The sequence below is a fragment of the Bos taurus genome, chromosome 9 (assembly GCF_002263795.3).
Source record: "Bos taurus isolate L1 Dominette 01449 registration number 42190680 breed Hereford chromosome 9, ARS-UCD2.0, whole genome shotgun sequence".
NCBI lineage: Eukaryota > Metazoa > Chordata > Mammalia > Artiodactyla > Bovidae > Bos > Bos taurus.
This window is the reverse complement of record NC_037336.1, coordinates 88,505,311-88,515,093: the sequence shown is the minus strand read 5'-3', so window position 1 is coordinate 88,515,093 and position 9,783 is coordinate 88,505,311.

Below are 9,783 nucleotides of genomic sequence, written 5' to 3'. Positions count from 1 at the left end.
CTATTTGTAGATTCCATATCTGCAAATTCACCTATATACTGAAATTTATTCACAACCCGAAAATCAATACACATGGAGCTTTCTCAGTCATTCACAGACATGCACAGAGTGGTGAAATATTTGAATTAATGGTAAGGCTATGCTCTGTCTTCTTGTTTCAGCCCTCAGACTGTAAATGTTATTTTTGTGATCTATTTAGTTCCACTTTTTCGTTGTTGTTGCATTTTTGTGCTTTGTGTACGTGTATATGTGTGACTTTGTTATTTTAAATGGCTTCCAGACATAGTGCTGAAGTGCTTTTTAGTGTTCTTAAGCCGATAAGGCTGTGACGTGCCTCACAGAGAAAACAGCATTTTAGATAAGCTTCATTTAGACATGAACTACAGAGTTACCCAAGGCTGTTGGCCATGAGTTCAATGTAATGATTCAACAATATATATTAAAGTGTCTCTAAGCAGAAATGCATGCAAAACAAGGTCATATATTGATCAGTTAATGAAAATGCTGTGACGAAATACTCATGGAAACCTAAGCCTATATTTTCCCTGGGAGCAGTGGATCAGTATTTGCTAATTCAATGTTTAAAATGACTTTATAGAATATAACTACTGTGAAAAACAAACTGAATTCCACTGAATTGATCACTGATTAAATTTGACACTCACACTGCAGTTTATATCATCTGCTGTTTGTTTTTGAATGGTATCTTGTAGTTTTTGATTAAAATCTACATTTTCATTATGACAACTGTCATTAAATAATTTATATTTAATAATGCAATAATTAAATAGGATAAGTCAAATGTACTTTCTGCCAATTCAGTTACATGACCATGTAATATGAATTTTTTAATAATATATTCTTGTTAAAAAATTATTCATCTGAAGTAAAAATAGATTTTCCATAATACTCTATAGGTATAAAGTTTTCAAAATTTATCACACATGATGACATGATGAAAAAAAAAACCTGTGAATCCTTGTTCTTTTTTTCTCTCATATATTTTTTAGTCTACCTATATTTTAAACTCTTTGGGGATGAAAAAGTGAAACAAAAATAAAAATGAGTTCAAATATTTGCAGCATTTATCACGTCTTCTAAAAAGCAGGCCAAATGTTGCTTCAAAAAATGATAACTTTTAAGTGCATTTGTTCTGCGTTTATTTGGTATGATTTTAAAAATAAAATGGGTGTTACCACAAAATAATGCAGGGATAAAAATTTACTGTGCATGAAAGCATCAAAGAGATTATGAAATTCTTTGAAGCAAAAGCAATGGTGTTTATGAAAATATTTCTGGTAGTTACACAGCAATGTAATCTCTAAAAGAGAGATTTATGATGCTGAAAGAGTATCGCTGCTGTAATCACTTCAGTTAGATATATTGCTTTTAAAATTTGTTAGATATAGTGCTAAAAAATTTTTTAATCTACATACAGCTGGCAGATTTTTCTCAGATAAAAACAGCCCTCCTTCTTGGTAGCTGGAAGTAGCAGACTGATTACCCAGTGAAGCTCTGTAGGGTCAAGCATTTTTCTTGCTTTAACGAAATTGGCAATCAGTAGATACATCTTTGATTGAAATCAGATTATAAATGAGATCTAGTTCTTTTCATATATACGGGGAAGAAAGCACCAGTAAAGTATAAACTTGTGTGAGAAATCTTGTCCTTTTTTAAAAAAGTACCAAAAGTCCTTGAATTTATCTCTGGCCTTGGAGGCTTTCAAACAGGGGTGAATGGACAGACCCTGGAATAAATCTGCCTAGGATAAAATTCTGGCTCTGCCACTTCGAGCTTTGTTTTGAACTTGGGCAAATTCCTCTACCTCCTTGGGCTTATTTCCTCATCTGTATTATAGGGGTAATAATAAGTTCTTAATCCATGGAGTTGTTGCAAGGATTACATAAGTTAATACATGGTTAGATAACATGACCGATTCAAAGGACATGAATTTGAGCAAACTCTGGGAGATAGTGATGGACAGGGAAGCCTGGTGTGCTGCAGTCCACGGGGTTGCAAAGAGTCCAACATGACTTAGCGAATGAACAACAAAGTACCTAGTATAGAACCTGGGACAAAGTACAAAATAACTGTTAGCTCTTAGCATTATTTTTCTAAAATACAGAGAAGAACATTCCCCCACAAGCCACTGCAAAAAAGGACTGGAAAAGCAAAGGGTTTACACTTACGCTAAATTACTCAGAACTTTGGAAGACCATAGGCTTAATTTTTTTTCCCACTACTCAGCATATAAGAATATATTCTTAAAGCATTTTCATTTCTTTTGGAAAATATGAATTTTAGAAAGGGGTTGTAGGTAGAAACAACAGAGGCACCTCATTTCTAAGAACTTAGAAATCAATTGACCTCAAGATAAGGAAGCAATCAAAATGTCCATCAACAGATGAATGGATAAAGAAGATGTCATATATATAAAGTTTATATATGCTGCTGCTGCTGCTAAGTTGCTTCAGTCGTGTCTGACTCTGTGCAACCCCATAGACAGTAGCCCACCAGGCTCGCCTGTCCCTGGGACTCTCCAGGCAAGAACACTGGAGTGGGTTGCCATTTCCTTCTCCAATGCATGAAAGTGAAAAGTGAAAGTGAAGTCGCTCAGTCGTGTTCGACTCTTAGCGACCCCGTGGACTGCAGCCTTCCAGGCTCCTCCGTCCATGGGATTTTCCAGCAAGAGTACTGGAGTGGGGTGCCATTGCCTTCTCCAAGTTTATATATATGTGTGCATATAAATATATAAAATTTTGTATGTTTATATATATTTATTTATACAATGGAATACTACTCAATCATAAAAAAAGACTGAAATTTTGCCATTTGTGGCAACATGGATGAACTTGGGGGCCATGACGCTACGTGAAATAAGTCAGAAAAAGACAAATACTATGTAATATCATTTATATGTGGAATCTAAAAAACACAACAAACTAGTGAATATAACAAAAAAAGAGGTAGACTCACAGATATAGGAAACAAATTACTGGTTCCCAGTGGGAGAGGGAAGTGGGAAGGGACAAAAGAAGGGTAGGAGATTAAGAGGTACAAGTTATTAGGTATAAAGTAGGCTGCAAGGTTATAATTGTTCAACACAGGGAATTTAGCCAGACTTCAAGTGGAGTGAAAGGTGAAGTGAAAGTGTTAGTCACTCCGTTGTATCCGACTCTTTGCGACCCCATCGACTGTCCCAGCCGGCCAGACTCCACTGTCCATAGAATTCTCCAGGCGAGAATACTAGAACGGGTTACCATTTCCCATTCCAGAAAATCTTCCCAACCCAGGGATTGAACCAAGGTCTCTGGCATTGCAGGTGGAGTCTTTACCATCTGAGCCACCAGGGCTTCATAAATGGAGTATAAGCTTTAAAAATTGTGACTCACTATATTGTACACCTGTAACTTATATAATGTTACTGCATACTAATTATAGTTCAATTTTTAAAAAATCAATTAGTCTCATGTGATTAAACCAAAGCAGAGTTACGCAAAACCCCTTATAAGGACACTATTTTCCCAGCCAAGACAGACTGTAACTTAATTGAAAATAGTAACAGATATAAAGAACATGGTAACCACAAGAGAGGTTATTAATAATCCCACAGAAGCTCAGGGGAAGACAGTGAACCCCAAATGTCATGCCCATTTGATGGCTTTATTTCTCATCTAAATAAATAGGTTTTCAAGGTTTTAGAGTTCAAGAGTCTAACCTCCCTCACCACCTACAAACCTATGGACACCAAGTACCTCCCAGAGACCTGGCCTTCTCTCAGGACCATCATTCATCCATAGGACCTGTCGGGTGCTGAACACAACAGAACCCTGTTGTCACAGTTCTGTTTAGTCAGGGTCACTCTGAGGCTTCCCTCATAGGTCAGTTGGTAAAGAATCTGCCTGCAGTGCAGGAGACCCGAGTTCGATTCCTGGGTCGGGAAGATCCTCTGGAGAAGGAAATGGCAACCCACTCTAGTATTCTCGCCTGGAGAATTCCATGGACAGAGGAGCCTGGCGGGCTACAGTCTATGGGGTCCCAAGAGTTGGACATGACTGAGTGACTAAGGCTTACACACTCCAAGACAGCTATGAAAATATGAATGCAGTACTTTGGGAGTTTTTGCTCCCATGTGTTGAAGTTCTTGAAGCACCAATGTTAAATATTCCATCAAAAATTATGATAATTTACCAAACAAATGTTCCATGAAAAAAAAAATTGACCTTCAAAAGCAAATGTGGCTTCTAAATTAAGCAAAACCCCAGCTTCTTCTGGATCTTTAAAATGTCTTTATTATTTTGGAAAATCTTATGGCTTTGGGTGGGGGAGTGTGGGATTTTCCTGACCTCATTTTAGACATGCTTTGGGTTTCTTTTAAAATGATGCCAACTTTCTTTCAAAAAGCAACAAATAATTCTTGCTAATAAAAAGTTTATAAAAGTAGAGTGGGAAGGCTGTTCCTTTTACGCTCTGGGCCTTCAGTATCGATTCTAACTTCCTGCTGAGGTTTTCTCAAAAGTATTCAAAAACATTTCAATGATTTTTCTGATTCAGACCAGGCTAGATTTTATTACCAATTCGATTTAGCCAATCTTATGCATACATATAAAGTTATCATCTACTTTTCTCAACAACATCATAAAAATAAATGAGTCTAATTTTTGGAAAGAGATTATAATCTTCTGCTGATTCACAGATTTGACCTCAATTAAAATACCCTCTTTATAAGCTTGCATTGTGAGTCGTAAACTTCCTTGGTCTATAAAACCCCCTCTAATAAAAGAGAAAGAGAAGGAAGCAAGTTACAGGAAGTTGAGTCTTTGCCTAACCATTTTTTAAAGAAATGAACTCCTCAGCCTTTTCAAAGACAGATGTCTCTTGAGGTGGTTCTGCAATACTGATTTATGAGTTTAAACTGCCTTTATTTCATTTGGTAAATTAGCCACAATTACTTAATACCTGCTCTTGATACAGAGTGGTGATCAGACTATTCAGTGAATTCAAAAGAATAAAAAGTATGTAAGTCTAATCTTGAGGACTTTCTGGTTAACAAGGAACGATGAGTTGCAGAAAAGAGAAAAACCATAAAACACAAACCACAGTTAGTCACCAAGCAATACTGCAAACATGGTATGTCCTCACGGCTGGAGGCATAAACATATTTGATGGTAGGTTGGGAAAGACTTCCCTAGGCAGGTGAGTCTTCCCAGAACTCTGAAAGGTAAAGTGAGAAAAAGTCAGAATTATCCCAATTCCTTAGCACATCAGGCTTCAGCCATTTTGTAACATACGTGTGAGCAAAACTCTCTAAGTCAGTCCTCACACATCTCAGTGTTCACACACAGTCACAAACACTCAGACATAAATTCAGGCTGATTTGTCCCAAGATGAAAACATAAACACAAGGCCCAGATTTATGTTTTCCAGTTTTTATATCGTGATCATGTATGTGTCCTGGACAGGCTAGCTGTTCACCAAACCTGGTTAGGTGTAACTTTGAATTTCTGGCCTTTGGGATGTGGGCAGAAGTAAAGTATATCACTCTCAGGTTTGGTCCATTAAAACTTCCTGTGTGATGCTGTATGCTCTCTCTTCCTCTGTCTTCTGGCTAAATCCTGAAATCTGAATGAGCTCCAAAACCACAAATTGAACGAGGTAGAACCTCCATCAGCCTGGATCCCTGAATGTCTGCAGAGAGCAGATCACCCCATCACCTCCCCGCCACACATTCCAGCTAATTGGACTTCCCATTTGTTAAGCTGTTGAGCTTTGGGTATTTACCTGTTATAGCCAGCATAACCTTACCTATAAAATGTCTCATATTTGAAAACAAAAACAGATATGTAATCCTGATGAATTTTGATGGGAAGATTAGAAATTTATGAAAGAAGATGTATTATGAATTTATTTTCATTTTTAAAAGTACAAAATGAACCATTTGAATGGCAAATAAAAAACTCTAAGTGTAGATACAGTTAGAGGAAAACACGGAATGATACAATTATTTGAGGGGGAGAATTTTTTTATCTGGGTCAGATCTGTAACACAACTAGCTGTGCCCACCTGCTCCCCCATCCCCTGCCCCTCTCCCACCAATGCCCTGGGGCCAAAATAGTTTCTGTCTAAGCCTCTTTATTCACTAAATAAGTTTTGAGGGTAAGGTTTCCCACGCAGTAATCCTGCTCCTCTTCTTTTTCCTGTGTCACACCTCACTCCAGTGAAATTTTACAAGGAAGCAAATACATAAAACAGATCATCTTGGCACTGCTCGTGTTCAGCTGGCAGTTGAAAACACGGCTCCATGCCCAAACTGCTCCTGGTACTCCTGGAAACACCTTAACAAAGCCCCAGAGGCTTTTAGAGAAGTACAGTTTGAAAGCCATAGCTTACATTAATTCAACTGCCAAGTATTAGGTACAGTCAGACCAAGTATCCTTAGTTTCCAGAATTTATAATGCCCTCATTATTGGTCAGTTTATCTGTATTTTTAGAAATTATTTTCCAACCTATGTAAACTCTTAAGACAGTAAACTCCATTTTCCTCCAAAATATTTCTTTACATTCATCTTTCTTCCATTTTTCTCTATCATCAGCCGAGTTCCGGCCCACATTACGTGACTCCTTTGCCTCAGTTTCTCCCTGCTCTCCCACATCCATCCACACACAGAGTGTATTCTCTGTCCATGAGTAAAGAAGAGTTTATCCTCTGTCCGTGGCTAAAGAAGGTCCAAGATCAGATCTGCCTGTTCAAATGGCTGTCCCTGACCACTCTGTATAAAATAGGCTCTTCTCCTTGATGTCAAAAATATATCACCTCCTGACATCAAACCACTCCTGGGCTTGCTTGTTTCCCCTCACTTGGATTGTAAACTCTGGGAGGATAAGGATTTTATTCTGTTCGTTACTTCATCCCAACACCTAAAACACTGCATAGCACGTATTTATGGCTCAGCAAATGATTCTCTGAGTGAACAAAGGAAGCAATCCCCTTAGAGAGTTTGCAGCACCTATGATTACTCTATTCGACTCAAAACCGTTCAACTCTGCTCAATATTATGTGCCAGCCTGGATGGGAGGAGAGTTTGAGGGACGAGAGGTCCATGTATATGTATGGCTGAGTCCCTTTGCTGTCCACCCAAAACCACCACAACGTTGTTAATTGGCTGTACCTCAGTACAAAATGTTTTTGGTGATAAAAAATATGAAAAGAAATAAAGTTTTGCTATAAGAAAAAAGACCCATTCAGATCCCAACATTATTAATGCACAGCTCCCTTTTGCTGCCTTATTTCCTGTCTCAGAATCTCCTGGATGACTCTCCAGGAATCACAATCTCCATGTTGACTCTCATAGCAACATGCATGAATCTCAAAGGCGTTATGTTGGGTGAAGAAGCCAACCTCGAAAGGTTTGTATTGTATGATCCCATCTATATGACATTCTCAAAAGGACAAAACTACAGGACAAAGAACAAGATCCGTGGTTCCAAGAGTTAGGAGTTGGAGTAAAGGTGAATATAGAGGAACAGCGCGAGGGAGTTCGGGGGAGATGGAATTGTTCTGTGTGTTGATTATGGTGGTGGTCATGGATCTATACATATCCTCAAATTCTTAGATTTGTACTTCAAAGGAGAGAAAGTTGGCTATAATTTTTAAAATAAAATAAATAAATATGCAAAAAATATTTAGTCCTTTGAACCCTAAGATCCAGAGAAACTGAGTTTTTGCTGTTCCTACATCTTGCTCTGACTTTCCTGTCCTCTCCCATCCTCTTGTGAAACCTCCCCTATTTCTATCACCTCCTTTCTGTCTCTCCCTACCCAGACTCTCCACATTGAAAATTTCCTACCACAAAACTGGGCTTCCCTGATAGATCAGTTGGTAAAGAATCTGCCTGTAATGCAGGAGACCTCAGATTCCTGGGTTGGGAAGATCCCCCTGGAGAAGGGACAGGCTACCCACTCCAGTATTCTTGGGTTTCCCTGGTGGCTCAGCTGGTAAAGAATCCTCCTGCAATGTGGGAGACCTGGGTTCGATCCCTGGGTTGGGAAGATTCCCTGGAGAAGGGAACTGCTACCTACTCCAGTATTCTGGCCTGGAGAATTCCATGGATTGTATAGTCCATGGGATCCCAAAGAGTTGGACACAACTGAATGACTTTCACTCACACTCACCACAAAACTGCCAGATTGATTTTTCTAACACATGCCTTTTCCCACTTCCCTCTTCAGAAACTCTCAATGGCTCCATATTGCCTATAGCAGTAGTTTCCAAGCCTCTTTCTCCTTTTTGCCAATGAATCTGTTCAATTGGAAACTTTTTCAGGAGTCCTGTGTGTAGAACAGACCAATTTGGGGATTTCCCTGGTTCACCTAGCTGACAAAGGGTGGGGTTCTAGAACCCTACTAAAGTGCCTCCCAGGACCTCCCTGGTGGTCAAGTGACTAAGACTTCACGCTCCCAATGCAGGGAGCCTGGGTTCGATCCCTGGTCAGAGTCCTAAATCTCACATGCCACAAAGATCCAAAATTCTGCGTGTGCCAACTAAGATCCAGCACAGCCAAATAAATAAATAATAAATATTGTAAAATAAGCAAAATAAAATCACAAGTCAATGCATTTATAGCATATAAAAAAGAGTGCCTCCCCATCGCTCCTTTCTTACACCCAAGCCCAAGTCCCAGAGTACCTCCCCAGAACCCCAAGGGCTCTCAGAAGCACAGGTTGAGAACTATGGTCAATAGAACAAAGTCTAACTTTTGGGGAGACGCTTCTGATCTCTGAGAAACCTCACTATTGTCCTAAAGAATTTATGGGACCATACAAAGAACAGGAGACTTTAGAGCTTTTGGGTTCAAGCCCCAATCCAGACACTTACTAGCTGTGCTGAACCTTGTTGAACCTCTTTCACCCTTCGATCAAGTTAAGGTAATAATAACCTATCTCATAACACTCTTATGTTGATGTGGCATAGTATGTGAATTCTTTGGTAAAGTAAAAAGTGCTTTGTAAAATGTATGAGTAAATGTACTGTAATGAGCAAAATGTGGAGCATTATTATTATGAGAGGCAGTGTACGTGGTGGCGAAAAGTATGGATTTGGGCCTATCTACCTTGTTCAAATGCAGGTCCTGTTACTTGCTACCACTGGCAAATTTCTTATTCTCTCAGAATCTTTTATCTGTGTGTAAAATTAAACATTTATAGCATCACTTCCAGACATGAAAATCTCCAGAGGAAGACAAGGGCTACTTCCTTCCTTAAGCCCCCTTTTAAGCACAATCATTGGAAAAGGGAGTGGTACCAATACAGCAAAGGTTCAAATAAGATGACTGTGCCAGGAAAAAGGAAGGGAAAATGACTTTTGTACTTTCAACAGTCTCAGCTTCAGTTTCTACTTCTGGAATCCTGTTGCTAAGTCAGACTTCTCAATGTAGAAAAATATTCCTTCATTCCATAAAGAATTTCTGTCTATAGTGCCAGCAGTCTACATAAGGGAATTTTTCAATCAATTCTTTTAACTGAAAATAAATTGCATCCTTCAGTTCTTGCTCATCAACATATTTAATTATATTCTCATGATTTGTCTTAAATTTCCAAAATGGTTAAGCTTGCAAAAGCACTTTGTCATTTTCAGTAGGTAATTGACCTGCCTGATATGGAGGTGGGAGTTAACCATCTTACAGACAGGGATCAAAGGGAAGTTAGTCAGTCTTTCAATGGGTTATACAGAAAATAATAGAAAAAGAGTTTTCCATGAAGAAAAAAATGACATATATATTAACA